The following is a 14,726-nucleotide window of genomic DNA, read 5'->3' as shown; positions in this document are numbered from 1 at the left end:
CGGATACCAATAGTCTTACTGTAAACGAGAAATAATAAGGTATCGACAGTAATGGTGATTATGATTGTCACAAGAATAGTTTAATTAATGTCCTTTAGGGAAGGAAATTTGTCTCCCTTTTTACCCACGGCAACGTAACTGAATCCAAAGCTAGTCATCTGATTATTCAGTCAGAAATCAGTCTGTGACCTCTTAAATTAGGATTAAGTAGGCATGTAGAACATTGGGGCCATTGACCTGGCCTTTTAAAACCACCGAAGTCATGGTGGCAAAGTTAGCCCCACGTTGTTGGACAGGGATTGCCAGTATTTTGGACAGCAGTAATGATGGGCCACTGTCAGCATGGCCTGTGCCTTGGAGGTGAGCTTGTCAAGGGTGGCTTTGACCTCGCATGCTGCCCTTGACCTGCTAGGCAGTGGAGGCACAGACTTGCAGGGTTTGCTGTTTTGGAAACCGTATCTTCCATCTTTCCAAATCAAAAAACTAAGAAGAACGAAGAATCCAGCTGAAATCATTTAACGCAGCACAGTATATGATTTAGTACCATTATTTACCCACTGATTCATCAGCGGTCCTTTGACTACAGTTATTTTAATTCAAATTAATTGAAAAATCTGAGTCTTCAACATCTCAATTAACTCTAGTTGGTGACATTTGAAAGGAAATGATGTCTGAATAAGATGTAGCAGTAGTGGAGTCTGGGTTATGGCTGGATGTTAAATGGCTGCATTACTTACAACTGACAAGAGGATACAAAGTCGAAAATGTTTATTTTCTCAGGAGAGATAAAAAGGTTTTGCATTTTAATAGCACCTTACATTTAATGTACCCAGGATTCTGCAAAGCAATCCACAGCCAACAATAATCTTTTTTGATGCAGCAGCCAATCTGTGCACAGCAATGTCCAAATAACATCAACCACACTACCTGTGTTTTTGTATTGGCAGGGAAATAAATAGAGGCCAAGAAATGAAGGAATAACTCGCATTATTTTCAAAATAATCCCACGGGTTCTTTCACACCCAAATGAGATTCTGGCAGGACAAACAGGCCCTTGGGTCCAACGACTTCACGTGGACCAGTTTCACATCCTGGGCTCCTCCCATTTACCTGCATTTGGTGCACAACCTTCTCAGCCCTTCCTATGTCTGTTTAAATGTCTTCTGAACATTGAACCTGAATAATTGTACCCACTTCTACAGCTTTTTCTGGCTCTTGTTCCAGATAGGAACTACCTCCTGAGTGAAAAAGTTGCTTCTCAGCGCCCTCCCAATTGAAACCTTTGCCCTCTAGTTCCATAATCGTCTATTGTGGGGCATGTTCTGAAATTGTCTACGATGGGAGGACAGGTGCCTGAAGTTAAACACATTATTTGAAACCTCTTCTTCTTGGACATTCCTTCAGAATTGCACTCGATTTTTGATCTGTAGTCTTCCCTCTGTGGCTTCAGTCCAAAGCCTTGGGAATTGAAACAACATGTCAACATTTGATTATTTATGTCATGGCCTGGCTTATTTTGATTCTGAAACATAACATTAATCAGAATTAAAGTGTAAGAAAATAATTTTGGAAAATAAAGATGAGTCTCAACTAAGTTCTCAATATACACAAATGATTTAATTTTGCGTCATTACACAGAGGATACAAAGCACACAAACAGCCCATTGCACCAAGCCCATGCTCTATTCAAGTTTAATTTCACCTTTTCTCATCTCAGTGTAAACCTCTTTTTCCTTATCTTTCACACGTATGTCCAGCCTCTCCATAAATACAGTTAGTGTAGAGTTTGAATCCAGCACTGTCTGAAAGGAATTTATCTGTGCTGCCTGTATCTGCATGGGTTTTCTCTCCTACCCTTCAGCGAGTGGGGTTGTAGGTTAATTGGTGTATTGGTGGGGGGCACCGTCTCCATTTAAAATTTATTTATTTGTTTCAACAACTTTCTCTGATAGCAAATTCCATAGTCCCTTTATACTTAGAGTAAAAATGTTTCTTCTGAATTCTATCTGGGATTTCTAGGTGACTGCTTTATAATAATGGCCTCCAGTTATGTTCTCTTCACAAGCAAGAATATTTTATCTGTATTATCTCCAACAAAATGCTCCTAATTATAAAAAACTTCTATTAGGTCACCTCTTAATCTGAAGAGCAAAGAGACACAATCTGTTCATTTTTTTCCTGCAGTGTGTATTCTCATATTTCATCCTTGTGGATAATCTTTGAGCCACCTCTCTTTGAACAATGTGGAGGACAGAAATGAATGCAGAACTCTATGTTGGTTAAAATTAACATGAGCTGCAGGTTTGGAATATCCATTCTACTTTGTCTTTAGTCTGTCCTCTGGAAATAATCCATAGAACTTGGTTTTTATAGTCTTGCTAATCAATGGAACAACTTTTGCTGACAAAATAACCCTTTGTTCTTCTACCCCAATCTTCCAAAGAAGGAATAACCTCTCTATTCTTCCCACCAAAATGAACTATCTTGTACGTATTGAACCCTAATTATTTGTCTATTTATTCCTAGCCAATTTGTGTTGCACATTTACTAACATCCCCCCCATGATCCCCTAGTCCAGTGGTTCTCAACCTTTTTCTTTCCACTCACATACTACTTTAGTAGTAATCCCTATGACATAGGTGCTCTGTGATTAGTAAGGGATTGCTTAAGGTGGTATGTGGGTGGAAAGAAAACGTTTGAAAACCACTGTTTTAATCATACCTATTTGACTCATTATGTGCATGGTTTCATAACTCCAATGACAATTTTTCTCAAGTAAAATATTTCGGTAACAATTGAGTCCAGGGCAGTGATTCCCAACCTTCCCTTCCCACTCACATACCACCTTAAGCAATCCCTTACTAAGCATAGAGCACTGATGGCATAGGGATTACTTAAAGTGGTATGTGAATGGAAATAAAAAGGTTGAGAACCACTGCCCTTAACCCTTAACCCATGTCCTCTGGTTTGTATCTCACCTACTCTCAGTGGAAAAAAAGCCCATTTGCATTTACTCTATCTATCATTTTAAATAACTCTATCAAATCTCCCTTCATTCTTTGACTCTCGAAGGAATAAAGTCCTAACCTGTTTAATCTTTTCCTGTAACCCAGTTTCTAGTAAATCTTCACTGCACTCTTTCAATCTATTCATCTGCTTCCACAGTGTGATAGTACAGATTCTATCACCAATGTGTATGTACAGATTGTGGTGTAGGATGATTGTGATTGGCTGAGAGTGTAGCCACACCTACTGGCAGGTCTTAAAGGATTGCTCCTACCCAGACCAGGTCATTTTGGACTGGTCGACTTACATGTGATATGCTCCAGTCTTCTAGTTAATAAAAGCCTTGGTTTGGATCAACAAGCCTTTGATTCTTTTGACGTTTTCTACACACAGTAAACATCAACTACTTACTCCATCCCTCTGTTGTCTGCCCTGATGACAGCAACCCATTATGGTACTTGTCCACTGACTCCTTTCTGACTGAATCAAAGGTATTTGAAAATCTAGATAAATCACATGTAACACCCACATTATCATTACGACATCATAAGTGGTTATAGAACCGAGAGAGCAAGGGGTTGAAGGTACCTAGCGCCTTGAAAGTGGCAACACAGGTTATCAGGATGGTGAATGAAGGCATTTGGGAAGCTTGCCTTCATAGGCATTGAGTACAGGAGCAGCGATGTTGTTACACCTGTACAACTCATTGCTGATACGGCACTTGGAGAATTTCTGGACATCCAACTTTAAGAAAATTGTTATTTAACTGGAAATGGTGCTGAAAAATTCATGAGGATGTTACCAGAACTGAGTTAAAAGGAGATAATGGTTAGGCTGGGACTTGCTTTCCTGGAGGATAGGCGGTTGAGGAGTGACCATGCAGAGATACATAAAATTATGAGAGTCACCGATAATGTGAATCATCATGGTCTTTTTCCCCCCAGGTGTGGAGTCGAAAACTAGTGAACATAGAGTTAAGGTGAGAGGGGGAAGATTGCTTGAGGGACAACTTTATCACACAAAGTTTGGTAGGTTTATGGAAAGAGATGGCAGAGGAAATAGTTGAAGCTGGAATAAGTTCAACTTTCAGGAGTTATTTAGACAAATGGACAGGAAGGAAAGAGGGATATGGGCTAATTGCAGGCAAATAGGGCGACCTTAGGTAGGCAACTTGGTTGACGTACAAATTGGGTCAAAGGACCTTCTTTCGTGCTCCATCACTCTTTGAATCTCTGACTCCATTGCCCCTCTCTCAGTTACCACCTTAAAGAACACAATGCATTAATTTTGATTTCAAAATGGTCTTTAGTACTCATAAATAAATATCAACTTCAATTCACATATAGATCCGTTTAAATTAATTTCCGAATGTGCACAAATGAGTGGATGTCATTTTCCATGTGGCTTTTAAATGTCAATGAGAGAATGAGCACCCATCTTAATTTCATAAGTCTGTTTTGATCTTTAGTGCTAGATGCAAATTTAAAAAAAAACACTCTCGTGGAAACTTAAAAGCTAACTGTAGAAAACACAAAGAAGGTTGGGCAGCATCTGTGGAAAGAGGAATCTGGTCATAGACCTTTGTCAGAATATAAATGGACTTTTCTCATTTGACATGCTAAATGTAAATTAATGTTGACCCACAAATCATCTAGGGAGGGGGCAGTTGCATGAAGTGAGAGTTTAAATTGGACCTAGCATTGGAATCTGAACCTTTTCCCAGAGAGTGGTGAATCTGTGGAATTCACTGCCCATTGGAGCAGTGAAGGCGACCTCAGTAAATATATTTAAGACAAGGTTGGATAGATTTTTACATAGTAGGGGAATTAAGGGATATGGGGAAAAGGCAGGTAGATGGAGATGAGCCGATCATCAGATCAACTGTGATCTCATTGAATGGCGGAACAGGCTCAGTGGGATGGATGGTCCACCCTTGCTTCTATTTCTGATGTTCATATGTGTTTATGAACCAAATCCTTTTTAGTCTCACAAAATTTCCACTCTCTTCATAATAATCCTTCGAATTTAATCTTTTCTATTCTATTTCTGATTGCGGCACACTTCAATAAAATAAATGAAGCCTTAATAGATAATTTGAAGTTGGCATAGAATTCTTAGACTAAAAAAAAATCCCTTGCTGTGAGTGAAGGTTGATTGTGGATACTTAAGACTTGAGTTGCTACCTGCAAAGATTGGCAGAAGCGTTCAAATTGTAAGACGAGGTTGGATTTATGTGAGTTATAATTTGCCAGTCCAACATGTGAGAAGAGTGCTGTAAATAGCTGAAATAAATCCTTATTCAGACAGAGTAGGTCACCATGAGGAGATGGAATCACCAAAGCATTACGGTCAATAGAATAATCCTTGAATCCACCAGCAGGGGTAGAAAACTGTCTTTGAAATGGGCAATAACTGTATGTCAATTTATATATTAAAACACGAAAGTCTGCAGGCACTGTGGTTGAAGTAAAAACACAATGCTGGAGAAACTCAGTAAGTCAAACAGTGTACTTTATAGACCAAAAATAAAGATACATGACCAATGTTTCAGGCTTGAACCCTTCCTTCATCAAGGTATGGACAAAATGTGGGCAGATGCCAAAATAAAATGCGGGGGAGGGAGAGGGGAGGGGCAGAGGGAAGACCACAGTCCCACAGGCAGGAGGAAATAAGTGGATAAGGCAGGGAAGGCACACCAGTAAACAGGGGGAGGGAGAACGGCTCTGTGAATGGAGAGGGGAGAGGGTGGGGAGCAGAAGGAAAAAAGACAGAGGGATGGAGAAGAGAGAGGAAGAATGGGGAGCAGGCTAGCAGAAACCAGAAAAGTTGATGTTAATGCCATCCGGCTGCAGAGTTTTGAGATGGAAAATTAGGTGAATCCTAAGTATATGAATTTGCTGACATTTAACATTATTTATTTGTGGTATAACATCTGTGAATATTTCTTGTTCCAAGGCTATGCAGGTCCCTGCTGTCATTATTTTAGATTTAAAAAAATCAGATTAAGGCATTGAAAAGTTTTCAGGAATGCTGTTCTTATTTAAAAGGCCAAATCTTTGGATTGTGTTAAATTAATGAATTAACTTCATTATTGACATTCCAAAGGACTTAATCCCGCCAAGTAATTAGATAAAGAAACGAGCAAACAATGAAATTCAGCAGTTTATCTCGCATTCATGGGTAGAAATGGTCAGTCAGTGTTTTGGGTCAGGACCCTTTTCCGAGACTCATTGTTCGAACATAGAACTGTACAGCAGAGCAAGGGCCCTTTGGCTCAGGATGTTGTGCCAACCTATATAAGCCTCCATGATCAATCTCGTCCCTCCCTCACACAGAGAACCCTCTATTTTTCTTAGATACATGTGCCTTTCTAATAGTCTTTTAAATATCCTATTGTACCAGCCTCTGTCACCACCCCCAATGATGCATTTCTGTCACCCATCACTCTGTGTTAAAAAAAAACTTGGTTTGACATCTTACCTCAACCCCCCTCCTCTCACCTTAAGTGGATGATCTCTGATGTTGGCCATTGCTACCCATATTTAGTCCAAAGGTGCTCACTGTCTATCCTGCCATAATCTTAATCACCTCTATTAAGACATCCCCTTTATCTTCCATCAGTCCAAACAGAAAAGCTCTAGCTCATTCACCTTTCTTCAAACAACATATTCTCCTTCCAGGCAGCATCTTTGGCACCCTCTCCAAAGCTTCTGTATCCTTTCTCTCAGGCGACCAGAACTGAACACAAAACTATAAGTGTTGTCTAACCAGTTTTATAGAGCTTCACCATGGTTCTTGGAACTCAGCCCCTAACTAATGAAGACCAACGCACCATATGCCTTCTTTACCATCCTGTCAACTTGTGTGGAAGCCTTAAGTGATTTGTGGACTTGGACCCCAAGGTCCCTCTGTTCCCCCACACTGCTAAGGATCCTCCCATTAACCATGTATCCACCTTTGTTCGATCTTCCAAAGTGTACCACTACACACTTTTCTGGATTGAACTCCATCTGCCATTTCTCCACCAACTCTGCATCTTGTCTCTATCTTGAGTAGACTCTTACAGTTTTCTACCCTTTCCAAAATACCACCAACTTTCACATCATCTGCAAACATGCTAACCCACCACTCTTCTTCCTTAGCCATTTATGAAAATCATAAAGAGCAGAATACCCAGATCACTGCAGAATGCCTCTAGACACCAGCCTCTAGGCAGATATACTCCATCTACCACCACCCTCTGTCTTCAGTGGGGAAGCCAATTCCTAACCTATGCAGCCAAGTTTCTATGAATCCCATGTTTCTTAACTTTTTTGATGAATCTGTCAAGGGGAACCCAATGAAATGCCTTACTAAAATCTATATACAATGTATCGTGCACTCTATTCATCAATGTGTTTTATCACCCCCTTGCAAAACTCAATTAGGCTCATGAGGCATGACCTGTGCCTCACAACGCCATGCTGACTATTGCTAATAAGGTTCTGCTTCTTCAAATGCTCATAATTCCTGTCAATAAGAATCCTCTCCAATAGTTTGCTCACCATTGACATTAGACGCACTGGTCTATAATTCCAAGGATGATCCCTATAAACTTTCTTGAACAAGGGAACTACATTACCATCCTCTGGTAGCATTCCTGTAGCCAAGAATGATGCAAAGATTTTCATCAGCTCCTGACAAATTTTGCTCTTCCCCAAGGGATTTAACGATACTCATGTTTCTCAGAAACTCCAACACTATCTCCTTTTTAACCTCAACATGCTCCATCACATTAGCCTCCATTCTACACTAACCTCACATTCATCATTCTCTGGTTAACACTGAAGTAAACTATTCATTAAGGTGCTCACCTGTCTCTTCCACCACCAGGCACGTTTCCCCTTCATGGCTGAGCATTCCTGCCCTCTTGCCACCATCTTCTTTGGCTTGGCTTCGCGGACGAAGATTTATGGAGGGGGTAAAAAAGTCCACGTCAGCTGCAGGCTCGTTTGTGGCTGACCAGTCCGATGCGGGACAGGCAGACACGATTGCAGCGGTTGCAAGGGAAAATTGGTTGGTTGGGGTTGGGTGTTGGGTTTTTCCTCCTTTGCCTTTTGTCAGTGAGGTGGGCTCTGCGGTCTTCTTCAAAGGAGGCTGCTGCCCGCCAAACTGTGAGGCGCCAAGATGCACGGTTTGAGGCGTTATCAGCCCACTGGCGGTGGTCAATGTGGCAGGCACCAAGAGATTTCTTTAGGCAGTCCTTGTACCTTTTCTTTGGTGCACCTCTGTCACGGTGGCCAGTGGAGAGCTCGCCATATAACACGATCTTGGGAAGGCGATGGTCCTCCATTCTGGAGACGTGACCCATCCAGCGCAGCTGGATCTTCAGCAGCGTGGACTCGATGCTGTCGACCTCTGCCATCTCGAGTACCTCGACGTTAGGGGTGTGAGCGCTCCAATGGATGTTGAGGATGGAGCGGAGACAACGCTGGTGGAAGCGTTCTAGGAGCCGTAGGTGGTGCCGGTAGAGGACCCATGATTCGGAGCCGAACAGGAGTGTGGGTATGACAACGGCTCTGTATACGCTTATCTTTGTGAGGTTTTTCAGTTGGTTGTTTTTCCAGACTCTTTTGTGTAGTCTTCCAAAGGCGCTATTTGCCTTGGCGAGTCTGTTGTCTATCTCATTGTTGATCCTTGCATCTGATGAAATGGTGCAGCCGAGATAGGTAAACTGGTTGACCGTTTTGAGTTTTGTGTGCCCGATGGAGATGTGGGGGGGCTGGTAGTCATGGTGGGGAGCTGGCTGATGGAGGACCTCAGTTTTCTTCAGGCTGACTTCCAGGCCAAACATTTTGGCAGTTTCCGCAAAGCAGGACGTCAAGCGCTGAAGAGCTGGCTCTGAATGGGCAACTAAAGCGGCATCATCTGCAAAGAGTAGTTCACGGACAAGTTTCTCTTGTGTCTTGGTGTGAGCTTGCAGGCGCCTCAGATTGAAGAGACTGCCATCCGTGCGGTACCGGATGTAAACAGCGTCTTCATTGTTGGGGTCTTTCATGGCTTGGTTCAGCATCATGCTGAAGAAGATTGAAAAGAGGGTTGGTGCGAGAACACAGCCTTGCTTCACGCCATTGTTAATGGAGAAGGGTTCAGAGAGCTCATTGCTGTATCTGACCCGACCTTGTTGGTTTTCGTGCAGTTGGATAATCATGTTGAGGAACTTTGGGGGACATCCGATGCGCTCTAGTATTTGCCAAAGCCCTTTCCTGCTCACGGTGTCGAAGGCTTTGGTGAGGTCAACAAAGGTGATGTAGAGTCCTTTGTTTTGTTCTCTGCACTTTTCTTGGAGCTGTCTGAGGGCAAAGACCATGTCAGTGGTTCCTCTGTTTGCGCGAAAGCCGCACTGTGATTCTGGGAGAATATTCTCAGCGACACTAGGTATTATTCTATTTAGTAGAATCCTAGCGAAGATTTTGCCTGCAATGGAGAGCAACGTGATTCCCCTGTAGTTTGAGCAGTCTGATTTCTCGCCTTTGTTTTTGTACAGGGTGATGATGGTGGCATCACGAAGATCCTGAGGCAGTTTACCTTGGTCCCAACAAAGCTTGAAAAACTCATGCAGTTTGGCATGCAGAGTTTTGCCGCCAGCCTTCCAGACTTCTGGGGGGATTCCATCCATACCTGCTGCTTTGCCACTTTTCAGTTGTTCGATTGCCTTATATGTCTCATCCAGGGTGGGAACCTCATCCAGCTCTAGCCTTAGGGGCTGTTGAGGGAGCTGGAGCAGGGCGGAATCTTGGACTGAGCGGTTGGTACTGAAAAGAGATTGGAAGTGTTCTGACCATCGGTTGAGGATGGAGATCTTGTCGCTGAGGAGGACTTTGCCGTCTGAGCTGCGCAGCGGGCTTTGGACTTGGGGTGAGGGGCCGTACACAGCCTTTAGAGCCTCGTAGAAACCCCTGAAGTCGCCAATGTCCGCGCTGAGCTGTGTTCGTTTGGCGAGGCTAGTCCACCACTCATTTTGCCACCTTCACATATGTGTCAAATGCCTTGGGGGTTTTTCTTTATCCTACTTCTCCGGGAGACCCTTCTTTAAGTTCCTTCCTGGCAACCTTATCAGCCCTACTTAACTGTTCAATTTCTCTTGTCAACCATGGTTTCTTTACCTTTCCATCCTTTCCTGCCTCAGTGGGACAAATTACTTTACTCAAGTAATTATATTACTCTGGTTTAAGATTGAGATAGAGTCTAATGAAGTGTGTAGCCTATACAGTCAAACATTTGAAGTATAGGTGCTCCCCGACTTATGGCCTACTCAACTTGCATCCATCTGTAAATATAACCAAATTTAAAAAAAAATATACATATATAAGAAAAAAATATAAAATTTACATAGTTTATGTTGTATTTGATAAACTATAACAGGGATACAGGGCAGCGAGAACCAAAATGTGGGTACTTACCTTGTTAGTCGGCGTTGTGGGGTCCATAGGCTAGGTGTGGCCAACTTGATTCCTGAGAGTTAAGCGCCCTGACAATGTTGAATTTGTGGCCTTAACACTCGCATGTGCACCAATTAAACTCCAATATACGAACCCACTGCGCATGCACCAACTGAAGACTCGTGCACACACCCAGCCGATGAACCCCAGAATGCCAACTAAACAAAGTAAGTACGCACATTTTGGCTCTTACATGCCCTATATCCCTGTTTTAGTTTGTCAAATACAACAGAAATCTAGTCGAAAAAAAGAGTTGATTAAAGAGTTTGCTTTAAGGGTTCGGTACTTCACGCACACGGGCAAAATTCCAACACATTCTGAGATACGACCGATTCTTTGGTCCCTATTATGGTTTTAATTCGGGGAGTACCTGTACTTCAACAGTCTTGCTTGATTCACCCTTGCTCATGACTCCATGCAAAACAGGGATGATAGATATTATTTCATATAGAAAAGGGAAAAAGAGTGAATAGTTACTAAATAGCCTTTTAAGCAACACCGCATGAACATATCCCTTTGTCACTTGCCACACTCTTAGCTTTCCAAGATTGCAGGTAAACCATGGTAAAGGATATCGGAAGTCTCATGTTGGTGGATAGGATGACAGCGGAGGGGTAAAGTGGACGTGGAGTGCAGGGAAGGCTGAATTTTCCATCGGCCTGTCCTGGAAATAGTCCTGTTCTTAGTCTCAACATTGGATCAATTTGCCTCTTCTCCCTTCTTCTGATCTACTCTATCCACTAATCCACTCAAACATGTGTTACAGTACAATTGACAGTCTGGTGAAGACAGGGGTTCCTAACTTGCTTGTACAATAAAACCTATGGGGATTGGTAGATGCTGGATAAGTGTATCTTCTGGTTGCTTGAGACTTACAATGCCTAACACATGCATTAAGAATAACCAGCTTTAAAGACAAAAATACTGTACTCAGAATCAGAATTTATTGTCATGAACAAGTCACAAAATACTGTACATACACTGAACAAACTTCACTTGCATAAATTTTAAATTGCATAAACTTTATTTTCAGTCACATCCTTTTAAAACATTTAACCATTGCTGCATCTGCAGGTTCCTCCCCCTTTATGGAGCCGCCTGAAAGATGAACAATAACATAAAACCTCTGATCGGGGCAAGTCTTATTAAGTAGGGATAAGGAGACATTTTAAGAGAGTCACCCTAATGTGAAGACATCAACCAACTCTTCATCATGGGTGTAGTGCACTGAGGTAGCAGTGAGCAAGCACAAACTCAGAAAAGACTGTACAACAAGCTTTATTCCAACAAAGCTCTGAACACCAGTTCATGCCTTGGTGGCTCCCTGGCCAGGTGGTCTCCCTGCAGTATTGGGTGACCCCATTATATTCAAACTAAACTTTATTCAAATAGCTGCTATGAGCAAAGCACAACCAAGGCCCTCTGATGGCTGAATATTTGCCCCCATGCTTACCAAAGTTTTGTGTTACTTCAGAGAACATTTAATTTCACAATTTCAAACTTACATATTTTATTCATATTTATTGTCATTTAAAACATTTATTTTCCTCACTTTTTTTTGCCAGTTGCTTGATTTCTATTCTACATACCAGGGGTTTCACTGTATTTAGAAGGCCTTGTCTTCCATACTTATGCCATTAGGCTCCCTTACAATATCAACGGTTAGGATCACAGTCAAGAAGACTTCAGAAGTGACAATTCCCATGCAGTTTGAGTAGCTCATCCACTTTGTTCCCAATGGGTGGATCTAGTTAAATTATACCCCGCTATATACTCCATCCTGATTGATGTTACTCAACTAGGCAGTGACATTGCAACAAGAACACAGGGCTCTCGTCAGGGAAAAAAAACCAACCTGAATGCTGTAAAACTGCATAGAAATTCACACAATGTTGCTGCTACTTGAAATTAAGTTAAAATGGATATAAATTTTCAACTCAGTATCATCAGATAGAATAACCAAGCGAGAGGGCTGAAAAGTAGGAAAACAATAAAAATAGCACAAGATGGAAGGGAGTTCAAAAGTCAGCTGAATAATGGAAATCAGCTGGAATAGTTGAAAATGGCAGGTGGGTGAGAGGAAGCGAAGAGACTCGAGTGTGCAATAGCTGGGGCTCTTGCTTTTACTTGTGTGGCAGTTGCCAACATATTTCATGGCTCTTTTAATCAAAAAAAAAGCCATTCTCAGAGTTAATTGTCCTTGTTTGTGTATGCTCAGTCCTTCAAACAGATAATGTTCACTGTAACTGAATAACTCACTTTGGAAAATACTTGAACCTTGCTTAATTGCCCCTCATCCATTCCATGCTGTGAATAGACAGGTGCAGCGGTGTAACATTTTAATTCAGATACGTGACAGTTTTTGTAAATAGCTGGGGGAAAAATTACCATTCTCACTGAAGTATTTTTTGACTGAGGGAATGAAAAGAGTAAAAATGGTTTCTATGTGGAATAATCTGCCTTTTATAGGCTTTACAAATGACAAGCATTGAAAATAGTCCACGAAAAGAGTTCAAAAACATTGAGGATTAAGGAATATTAGTGCAATATTACTTATTTAATCTGCCTGTAAAATCTTGTCTATCCCTTAGCCTCCAGCAAGAGAGCTGTAAGCCTCAAGCACATCTTCATCCTCTTCCAGAAGCCTCTCTCTATCCTGCTGCTGATCTTCCTCGGAATAAAACCTACACGGTCTGATCAAGGACTTTGTCTGTTCTGTGTGTCTACATTTAAAATTTAGACATACCAGCACAGTAACAGGCAGTTTTGGCCCATGAGCCCATCCCATCCAATTACACCCATTTAAATGGTGGGAGGAAACTGGAGAACCCGGAGGAAACCCATCCAGACACGAAGGGTTCGAAGCCCAGTTGCTAACGCTGTGACAGCATTGTGTTAACTGCTCCACTAACTGTGCTGCCACATGTAACTGGAGTGCATCCATAAAATTGTGGTGGTCCACCACCGGCCTACTGCAAGGGGCAACCTCTGTTCCTGCAGGAGTGTAAGGGGGCAGGACAACACCTGGCCGGCTGCCAATCAGTCGGCCTGAATGGATCAAGCCTCACCCGGTCGGGTGTCAGTCACCCTCTGGGATATAAGCCTGTGCCGGCCTCCCGAGGCCTCACACTGAGTTGCTGTAGCCACATCCAGCCTGGCTCTGTGGAGGTTTTTGTGGATTAAAGCCTGTTATTGGGTCTTTACCTTGTGTGTGCCTGATTCTGTCTAATAGCGCACCACAAAAATTATTACAAATTCCCCTTTTCTTGCCTAGATCGTAGAATTAAAGCACAGAAATCTGAATTAAAAACACAACGGTGAAGAAACTCAGCAAGTCAAACTGTGTATTTTATAGAGCAAAGATAAAACAGAACCAATGTTTCTGGCTTGAGCCCTTCATCCAGGTCTGACAAAATGTAGACGGCCACCCAGGCAAAATAGTGAGGGTTGGGGGGAGGAGCACAGTCCCACGGGGAGGAGGTAATAGGTGGATAAGGGAGGGAGGGCACATCAGCAAGCAGGAGGAGGAGGGGGAGATGGCTCTGTGAATGGAGAGGGAAGGGGATGGAGAGCTGAAGGAAAGAAGACAAAGGGAATGGGAAGGGAGGGAGAATGGAAACCAGAGAAGTCGATGTTATTGTCATCCAGTTGGAGAGGGCCCAGATGAAAAATTGTTGCTCCTAGATCATGGCTTTGTTTTGGTGAGAATCCAAACTGGATCTCAAAATGCACGTTTTGTGTTTGTCAGAGAATACATATATTTTGCTGTGTTGTTGTGCATGCAAAGTGGGAGGAAATGCTTTATACTGTACAAGCTCTGAATATTACACTTGCTATTTTCATCTCCAGATTGTATCTATAGTATAGAAGGGTGAGGATTGGCAACCTCCACTGCTGTAAATTAAAAGTGTTAATGAAGAATCATGACCGTAGTTTGGGATAATAGCCAATATAAAGGAATGTCATGCCAAATTTTTTTGACGGATTCAGTCTAAGATAAGCTGATTTTTTAATTAAAGGATCATGAGTTCTGAAATGTAAGCTCTTTGGCTTAAAAGGTCTGGGTCCTGGTTGAGAAATAGAATTTTTGTTGTTGGACAATATCCAATGAGCGGGGAGTATGCCTGCTCTTCTCCAATCAGCTGTGCATCAAGCATATTACCCAGTTTGATGATTAATGATGAACAATGATACAGGAATGAGAAGTGGGAGGAAGCAGGTAGATTGTGCTTGGTTGGA

General features: G+C 42.2%; 1 long non-coding RNA gene across 1 annotated transcript; it reads left to right on the top strand.

The window, feature by feature from the left end:
• Positions 1-3,586: 3,586 nt before the first annotated feature.
• On the top strand, positions 3,587-13,189 carry LOC138756648 (uncharacterized). Its single transcript, XR_011353225.1, has 2 exons — positions 3,587-3,985; positions 13,079-13,189. It is a non-coding gene; the product is annotated as an uncharacterized lncRNA (long non-coding RNA).
• Positions 13,190-14,726: the final 1,537 nt, after the last annotated feature.

Source organism: Narcine bancroftii, chromosome 3 (assembly GCF_036971445.1).
Source record: "Narcine bancroftii isolate sNarBan1 chromosome 3, sNarBan1.hap1, whole genome shotgun sequence".
NCBI lineage: Eukaryota > Metazoa > Chordata > Chondrichthyes > Torpediniformes > Narcinidae > Narcine > Narcine bancroftii.
This window is presented reverse-complemented; position numbering and strand designations above follow the sequence as displayed.